At 40.1% G+C, this 9,947-nt stretch overlaps 1 pseudogene; it reads left to right on the top strand.

Moving 5' to 3' along the window:
• Nucleotides 1-7,800: 7,800 nt before the first annotated feature.
• LOC140935263 (uncharacterized) lies at nucleotides 7,801-8,933 on the top strand (annotated as a pseudogene).
• Nucleotides 8,934-9,947: the final 1,014 nt, after the last annotated feature.

Here is a 9,947-nt window from a genome sequence, read left to right as displayed (position 1 = left end):
ATAACAGTGTCCAGTATTACTAGAAATACCGGTAGATACGCTCAGATACATACGGCATTTTTGATATTCCTGTTAACTTTGCTTTCAATTTACCACATTATGTTACTAGCTACATTGACCACACAGGTAAAAAGAGAGTAAAAGAGAAAAAGACAAAAAAAGATAAGGTTACGAAAAACTTGCTTCAAGGAGATTCGAACCCGGACCGTCCCTCAGTTAGAACTAAAAGTTAACACCTCTATCCACTGGACCACATCAAACGCTGATAATTCTAGTTTAAAAGAGGTATATATTCGTTCTCTATGGTGATTGGCAGTTTTCAAGGATGACTTTTTCGGTTTCCGTGTAGAATGAAATCTTTAACTGATCGAAGCCAGACATAAAGCTCACAATAAACCCGTTGGTCCATGCCGGGGAACGTTTCAGAAATTTATGAAATAGCAATGGCTACCGACTGGACAGTATGACCGTACAATTCTCTCTTTGCTCGTAAGATGTCTTTTCATCGGTCGGGGAAAACATTAAAACAACATTGTTTATCATCACTTCCATTGTTTTAAGTTAGGGTAGCAAACTATATGGCTTTTAGGGTTAGAAGAGCTGCTACATGATCTCTAGCGCTCGCCGGAATGAAGAAAAACAATATGGCCGCCAAATACATCTTTTAAGCTTTGAAAGCTCTCCTTTATTAACAAACGTTGAACATTTATTTCGGCATACGAACAGTTAAGTTGAAAAAGGATATTACAAAAGGAATTTACGCAACTTTTATTTAAACTCTAAAACTTCTGGCTTAGTTTTTGTTTGCTTTTGCTTTAAAAATGGAATAGCGTGTGTACAGACGTCCCACCTCCCTTAGGAAAAATCGGGAATGGAGACGTCTGTGAATCGCCGACGATAATCGTGTTCCCGTTTCCCCGGAATGTTGGGGACAGCCTCTGATTGGTTGTAATGTTAATGCCATGACGCAAATAATTTCTAGCCTGCGTAGCAAGCATTTCCGCGCGAGTTCGTCGAGAAAGTTGGGAAGAGGGCAAGAAAAGTGATGACGGGGGAGGGGGAGGGGAAAGAAGGAACCGCTTGCCCGCAAACCCCACGATTTTGAAAAACTGTGTTCGCCCACGAACGCAGCTTCTGATTGGTGCGGTGCTAGTAGTGTTGATTACTTAGCACTCGAAACATCAATCAAACCAGGCATGCTTTGTTTACGAGCGTCACAGATCTAGCCTGCGGTGCAGCCGGCCCACGTATCGCATATAGTGTGGATATAGTAGCTATAAACAAGGTTTAAAGTGTCTGCGCGTAGGCTATGTTTGTGCAAAGGTTTATGAGATCAGAGTCTTCAAAGTATGTTTGGAGCTCGAGCAGTGGAGACTAGGGGAGGCCAATTTATTGGGAATGACGGCGTGCGGATCTGACTGGAAAAAAACAAATGGACTGTTTGTTGGAGATAACATCAATGTAAATCAGAACATCAATACTCAACACTAGCTAAAGCCGCCATAGACAAGTGATTTATCAGCTTTTTGAAAGGAAAAGATTGTTTTTGTTTATTGGAAATTTAGCGGAATGTATTGTAGAGAACGTTTCGACACGGGGTGAAGAACAGCCGCTCTGCAAAACTTATAGCCGGCGGAGTGAATTGTTCCGGACAAATCATTGTTGACGTTTCGACAAGGTTTCACGACGAGATAAAGCCACACAATAAAAAAAAAACAAGAAATTCCACAGCAACCGCTCAGAGTTTTAACCTTCTTTTATCGTAAACCTTTTTTATTACAGTTTTTGCAATCGCCTGGAACGTGTTCTATTAGAGAACAAAGTAATTTTACAAGTCTGTAAATCCAGGGGTAATCTGTTAGTTATACTTCTATTTTGACGAGCTGTCAATTTACAAACGAACCGAACCGTGAAATATCAAGGGGCGTTTTTCAGAATCGTGGGGTTTGCGGGCAAGCATTTCCTCTTCTCCCCTCCCCCTCCCCCTTCCACCTTTTTTTTCGCTTCCGCTCTAACTTTCGCGCAGTAACTCGATTGGAAACGCTTGTTACGCAGGCTAAATAATTTCCGGTGTTGTGATTGGTGAATGAACTTCAGAATAGATTCCCCAGGGAAAAGCTCAGCCTTTGTGGACATTCATATTTGTTTACCGGTATTTGTATTTCGGTCCTCTCGAAAAGGCATGAGAAGTTAAGACCATCGATGTTTGCTGCACCAGTTGCGGGTGCGTCTGTCTGTACCGGTCGCTATTTACCCCAAAAGATTCTATTAATGAACTGATTATTTGAAAAAAAAAATGAATCCGTTAGTCGTTTCCGTAACTGGTGTCAAATTTAAATCGGCATTCGTCTATGCGTAATGAGCAGTGAATATTTTAAGAGAACTTGTCTGCATTTGGTCAAATTGAAAATTTTGAATGGATTAAATGTCTTAGAAGACATTTACATCAAATTCAGGTAAACGGAGCTGGTAGAAATTTCGTAACTGAATCGCGTGTGAATTCACGGCTTATTACGCATGCGAGAATGCACACAGAGATGAAATCTGCAACTACCAACGGTTCAACTTTCAAAACTTTCGAATAATAAATACATTAATGGGATCTTGGGAGGTACGCTTGACCTGGCTTGACTGTAATCAGAGATCTTATATCTGGATTTTGGGCGGACATTGCATGAAGATGTTCGGCTAGCCTGTACACAGACGCCAGAGCTATTTTTCGACCTACATGTGCCTTTTCAACTATCAGCGAAAGAACAAAAAAATAATTTATGCAAAGGTATACCGGAACACGATTAACGACGGCGATTCACAGACGTCTCTTCTCCCGATTTTTCCTGAGGGAGAGGGGACGCCTGTACACAAGCTAAAATGGAATAATAATGAGACAACACAGTGTAAGAAAAAAAACAACAACTTGCCAATTTAAGACAAAAAGGTACTTTAAAAGCGAACTAAAACATTCCAACGCTTTGATCACGCGACTGATGACGTCATGTCCCTCTTTGGTAATGAAAAAAATTATCAGGTAGAACATTACTTTCCTGCTAATATTCTCTGCCGTGTGTTAAAAGGTTGACTCTCTACAGCCCTCGGCCTAATCTCCCGACTTTTTCGCTCACGTTCATTACCCCCTTAACTGGTTATTTTTAAATGCTCCACACAACCAAAACCTCAAATATGCTATTTTATTTTAACCCAATAATGAAATCTTGTCACATCCCTTATTCAGCAATGGTCACGTGACTGATGACGTAATAACCCTAGATGTGACATGGGAAGATATTTCGTGGCAAATGTTATCTTGTTGTGGTCTGTCAGTCTTCTACGTATAAAATTGTCAAAGTTATAAAGCTTTTTTAAAAAATTGTCTCACAGGATTCTGGGATAATTTTTATGATAATTATAATTTCCTTTTATAATTATTACTTACTTACGTATTTATTTCTCACAGTAAACGTTGGTGCTGGAGCTCTTGTCATAAATTATTATCTCTGTCAAGTCAATGAGCTCAGACAGAAAGCGTATTAGCTGTACCAAGCAGTGCTGATTACTGCAACGTCGAGAAATGCACTCTAATCCCGAGACTTTCAAGGTGGCGATACAGATTCTTAGGAGTAGAGCCAAGGGCAGCAATCACCTCAGGAACTACTTCTGTCTCCGTGTTCCCTACTCTAGCAATTTCTACTCTCAGCTTCGAGTAGTTATTGATCTTTTCAAGTTCCCTCCTTGCACCACCATGCTGTATCAAAAGTTGCCTGGTATTCCTGCCCATCTCCTCAAGTTCTAACTTGGTCCAACCAATAACGCCCTCGCCATATCTCACCACTGCTATTGCCCACGCGTTTATCGCCATGATTAAATTACGACAACTGAGCTTAGACTTCAGGCCCGGGTTCCTGGAAAGCAGATTAATCTATCCTCCGATTAGCGTCAAATCCACGATTAAATTTCTTATTCCTCGGATAACTAATCGTGGGTTAAAAAGGAGTTCCTGAAAGCGAAATTATCCCGCGATTAACTAATCTCAGATTAGAGCTAAATGAAAACCGGTTTAACGAGTTTTTCGACCGCCTGCCTCTAAAAAAATATGGCGCGAAAAATTGGCGCGGATTGCGAGGCAGGTGAAGAAAACAAAATGGCGGAAAGTGAGGTGAAAGAACTTGAAAGGAAAGAAAAAGAAAACCAAATTTCTCACCGCTTGAGATTTCCGTAATTACAGAAAGTGTGAAAAAACATATTGATGTGATCCAGTCAAAGCTGACGAATAATATAACAATGTAATGTATTCCTTTTTTACCTTTTTGGTTGCATACTGCTTGGACATTGATGGAATGGAAGCCCTTTCGGTTGACATAGGCATTCTCATTTTTGTTGGGCGCTTGGATCCTCACATGGGTCCCGTCGATACAACCTACAACACCAGGGAACCCTCCCTTCTCGCAAAATCCTCTTTTGACTTCTTGAACTTCAGCAGGTTCTGTAGAGAAGTTGATGAACTCCTCCTGCTTGTTCACAAGAGCCTTTGACACGTCGGTCACAATTCTTGAAACGGTGGATTTAGGAAGGCCAATGGTGTCACCAATTATTTGTAGCAAACTGCCGCTGGCAAAAAAACGCAACGCTACAAGAACTTGTAGCGTTGGCGACAGCCCATGATTTCTTCGCGTCTGCCTTTGTATATAGGTCGTCTTTCAGGATTTCTACAAGAAATTTTATTGACTCCCGTCCAAACCTGTATCTGCTGCGGAGTTCTTCGTCAGTTAGTTCGTCGAGGTCAATTTATCGCTGTTGGAACTTTCTTTCGCGTATTTGCGGGTCAATTAGAGGGAACAGTAAGTCAGCCATTTTGTTTGTTTTGACAAAATTTTTCCCCCGATTAGCGAGTTAATCGTCCTCGCTAGGTGGGTTAAATTAAACATTTAGTTTATTCCTAGATTAAGATTAATCGTGCTTTCAGGAACAGAATCTAATAGTGGGATAAAATTTATTCGGCGATTAGCGATATTTAATCCTCGATTAGCGCTAATCGGCTTTCCAGGAACCGGGGCCAGGAGTAACTTTAGTCTGCTCATGTACGACTCTTCATTTTTCCGTTGTTGTTATTGTTATTGTTATTATTACTATTATTATTTTTAATTTTCATAAAAGCGACAGGCAAGGAAAATATAAACATGTTTGCTTGGTGAAATTAATACTGAACGCTGGTGTACGATCTGATCATTAAATTCAACACTGAACTGTGCTCCTTAAGCTGTTCTAATGGCATGAACAGATTTCTTCGAATTCACTAAAGCTACAGTAAAACAGGAAAAAAAAAACACGTGTTTTCCAACATTGCTTTAGAACATGTTGAAAAGTGATGTTTTGCGTTTTAACACCCACGTTCTAACCTGTCTTACAACAAATGAATTTTGCTACAAGCTGCGTGAATACTGACTTCTGATTGGGGGAGGATCAATTTACGCGGGAGTCACGCCATACACGGGAGTTAGGTCACTTGCTTTAAAACAAGTTTGCCTTAGGCCGGTAAAACACGCAACATGTACAGATATTGTTGTAAAAAGTACAAGTACTCTCTCCTTTTTGCAGTAACTTTTCACAACCTGCAACAATCCGATTTGTTGCAAGACAGGTGGGTGGTAACACACACAACACCGCTTTTTAACTCGTTCTGCAGCAATGTTGCAAAACAGTCAAGTTGCACGTCTTTGTTGCTTGAATAACCATACATTACAAGCCGGCACTTCGACACTGCTATCAGTACCCTGGGTGCGCATGCCGGAAGCTCTTCACTATGCACGGCTGCCGGTTTTGGTCAAGTTTTTACAGTGCGACAGTGACATTTCCGCCAAAAAAAAACGACACCAAGAACAGCTAAATCTAGCTTCATATCTTGTAACTATAACAATTATCTTCCACCAAATTGTACCAAAACACATCTGAGCAATAACTAAAAAGAGGTTCTGGTTTGGAATCGTTTTAAAAAGAAAAAAAGGTCTGGAAAACCGTCCCGCACCCTCCTTGTACGTCCGAGGGTAACACAGAGATTGACTGTCATAAACATTCTCACCTCTCGCCGTTCTTCTTCACAGTAAAGCTTAAATGCCTTTTCGAGCCAAATGTATTCAGCAATGAAAAGCGAAATATTCGCCGCATGATCTGTGTTCATTTGTAAGCCAGTAACGTTAACACTGGTTTAATGTCTTACTTATAAGTAAGACATAATAGCGAATCTCTAATTTTGACGTAGTTTTTGTGTTTTTGAATACAGACCCGATCAAAAAAGTTCTCATAACACTTACCTTAGTACAATGACTGTACAGTGGAACCCCGTTAATACCGTCACCAATGGGCCAAAAAAAAATTGCCGGTATTAGCGGGGTGGCCGTATTAACGAGTGTTTTTTGTGCAGGAAAATGTATGGCGGTTTTTACCAGGCGGCCAAAAAAAGTGGCCGTAATAACGAGGTGACCGTAAGGCCGGGTTTCACTGTACTACTTTGGTTAGTGTGTTGATAGGAGTCAAACTTTGGCTTTCACACCTTCTGGTGGGAAAAAATGGCTTTATTAGGTCAACTGTGTCGTTGGGCATGTTTAAGGCTATGCAAGTCATTTTTCTGTTCGCTCAAAAATTTATCTCGTTTAAAAAACTCGTAAAATAGTAGTATAACATAGAAAAAGGTTTTCTTTTCGGTATTTACGTGAACTGGTTTTGTTTAATGCTGTACAAAAGGATTGCTTGATTATAACTTATCTTTTCTTTAGGATTGATGAGCGCTTTTTTATTCTTTATCTATTTTTTTTATCCAAGTCAATCGATTTCCTACACTGAATGATTACTGATTTTTTACCACCTTTTTTGAGGGAAACGGTTTAAAATTACACGTAGGTTTTTAATTAATTCACAGTTAATACGGCCGAAAGAAAAGAACAGCAATGAAACTAAGTTGACTTTTCCAGTTTATTTTAAGTTTTGTTTAAAGAGATTGCATGTTTGCATACGAAACAATCGAAATCAATAGATCGTTTTCACCTGACATCACGGCGGCCATATTTGTGTAAAAAACAATGAATTGGCGGCCATATTTGTGTACAAAACAATGAATCGGCGGCCATGTTTGTGTACAAAAAAATCCTGTGGGAATTAAACTCTTTTCACATGTTAAAACTTTCTAATCCCAAAGCAATTTGCAAAGCTGCTGACCACGTGACTGAATACGATAATCAAACGTTTCATTTCATATTTTGATTATAGATTAGAAATTGAAAGTTCTTTTAAATATGTTTCTAGCTGTGCTAGCTCCGTTTTGTCTTTTTAAACAGAAATTTGTCTTACAATATGTCAGGAATTTTGGTCAAATGTGATTGTTGTCTTAGCTGCCTCTAAACAGTGATTTTCAAAGGTAAGTGTATTTTACAACATAAAGGTTTTCTTTGTGTCTGGGCGTATTTAATGGTCTTGCATGTTCAAATTTATCTACTAAACCTTGCTAAAAACCTTGTTTTCAACTTTGGCAACATTCTAATTTTCCCTCTACTGAGGTGCAAGTGTGTAAATGTAAGTGACTTCTTATTTCCTCTTCGCTATGACCACTTAGATGGAGATGTCAAGACTCAGGTTATCAATGTTACGGCTTCTTTCATACCTCAAACATTATGCCCTTTCCCTTTAGGGACGGACCATTAGACCATTAGGGCTAAGTACAAAAAAATATTTGGGCAAGGGAAAATTAAATGACAAAAATTCTTGCACACCAAATAACCCTAAAAAATATTCATGCAAAGGCCTAAAAAATTCCCTCCCCCCCACTTGTAACTGTTATGATGGTCCGTCCCTTAATATGGATTCATAAAATCGGTTACTATTCTCACTGTTATTATACACATTATTCACAGTAATAATGATACTGTTCTAACTATGACTTTTTTTATCCCATAAGCGGATTTGAGATGTGGTCATTTTTTGTCTTGCTGGCCTTCGCAAATCAAGGATGGGCCCGATCGCGAGGTGGCGCATCTTTACCTGCAAAATGCTACACCCCATCTGGAAAATCTTGCGACTGGTACCGTGAATGCTTAGAGAAGAAGTATCCGTGTGAATCTAGCAGCAGTCTCTATGCGATAAGATATGCAGAGAAATTTTGCAACATATACAACAAGCGATACTCCTTATTCAGTTCAAGCGGAAAAAAATGGATCGATGGTGTTCGCAAGTGCCTCCAAGATGTTTTGGTACCTTTGCTACGTTCTGCAACTACGCCAACATGTAGAAATATAAGACAGACAGCTTTTTCCTCTCACACGCCATGCTACTTGAATCCCGGTAAAGGTGCCCCGTCGATCTGTGATCTCGGCTGCTATGAATACTTCAAAATCTTCTGGACCATCAAGGGATCTTTCACTGCTTCGGATACAGCCTGGGAATCCATCAAAGGACTGTGGAACATAGGGAGAAAATGTGGTGTCGTAAGCCAAGTTGGAAAGTGCTTCAAATGGCTGGTTAAAGGGCGTGCAGTCAAAGTAACCAAATTAAGAATAGAAAAGAAAGACCAATTAGGTCGCCGTACCAATGGTCCCGTCTCGCGATCGGAGGACGATACACACAACCAGCTAGTGCACGCTGTCGGTTCTGCTATTGCCAAAGCCTCGAACTAGAATTCAGATGAACTGTTGTGGATTTCTTATCCTGACAACGCAAAGCATTCAAATGAACGCACGAACTTTGACATCATCATCGCATTGATAGATATGAAAGCACTTGGCACAGTTACAAGCCACTCCGTTAACTTGAAACGTGTCGTCCAAGACTTCGCCTCAGCAGTGGCCAAAGGAAAACTACCATTGATAGTCCATGGAACCATACTGCAGGTCAAATCCTTGGTTTCTTGCTATGATGAAGTGTGTGAAAATACGGAAACGCTGCAAGCTTAGTCTAACTTAACTTAAGTTAATGATATCGATCAGATCACTTCTGGTGTAACCTCAGCATAGAAATAATTCTAAGTCCAGCAATCCAATGTGAAAATACAGAAACGCTACAAGCTTAGTGTAAATTGAATGAAGTGATTGATACCGACCAGATCACTTTTCCCCTAGTGTGACCTCAGCATAGAATTGTTTAGTCAAACAAAGAATTTATAAAAGTAGCTACGTAAGATTTTAAGGGGAACAAATAACGCGAACGGTTGCAAAGAATAACTGAAGACAATAATTTTTTATAACTATGTCATACATTTGGAATATTATTCATTCAATATATTTACTCCGTTTCTGATTTGACTGATTGACCTGATTCGCTCAATCCCCGTAACTCTTCATAACCAGCTAGTGATGAAAAAATGTAGAAGACGTCTGCTTTATCCAGTAAACTGACTGCAATAATACAGGGTATTGATAGAATTGGAGGTAATCATTGATTACGGATCCGCGTTCGTCACTTACGGAAAAATTACGGGAACGAAATCGAGTAGAAAGGAGTCCAGTTTCCCGGCCGAGGTGCCCCTGATAAAATTAATAGAGGCGGCTAATTTGCAGTCGCCCGTGATAGCTCGAAAAATTTCTGCCTTTGTGCCACAGGAACACCAGATTAGGAAGCTTTCTGACGAATGCGAAAAGGAAAGGCAACCGAGAAGCCCTGGGACAAGGAAAAATGCATGAAAATACTTGTAAAAAACCCTCGCAACTCGGCTTTACGTTATCGTCAGGCCACTCGCAAAAACTAATCTGCAGCATGTTTATCTGACAAAACCGAAGAGAATATGGACCACAAGCAACTGGCGGCAAATACCGGCTATGAACTCTGGCTATGAACAGCAATTATCCGTGCATCAGGTTATATACTCTGCTCTCGTTTAGCAAGGCTACAAACAACTTCATGAACAAGTTTTGCTCGAGTTACTGTATATGACGACCAAGGGAATTTCACTTTGTAGCTGCACTCGTTCA

This window comes from Porites lutea, chromosome 4, assembly GCF_958299795.1.
Source record: "Porites lutea chromosome 4, jaPorLute2.1, whole genome shotgun sequence".
Lineage (NCBI taxonomy): Eukaryota > Metazoa > Cnidaria > Anthozoa > Scleractinia > Poritidae > Porites > Porites lutea.
This window is presented reverse-complemented; position numbering and strand designations above follow the sequence as displayed.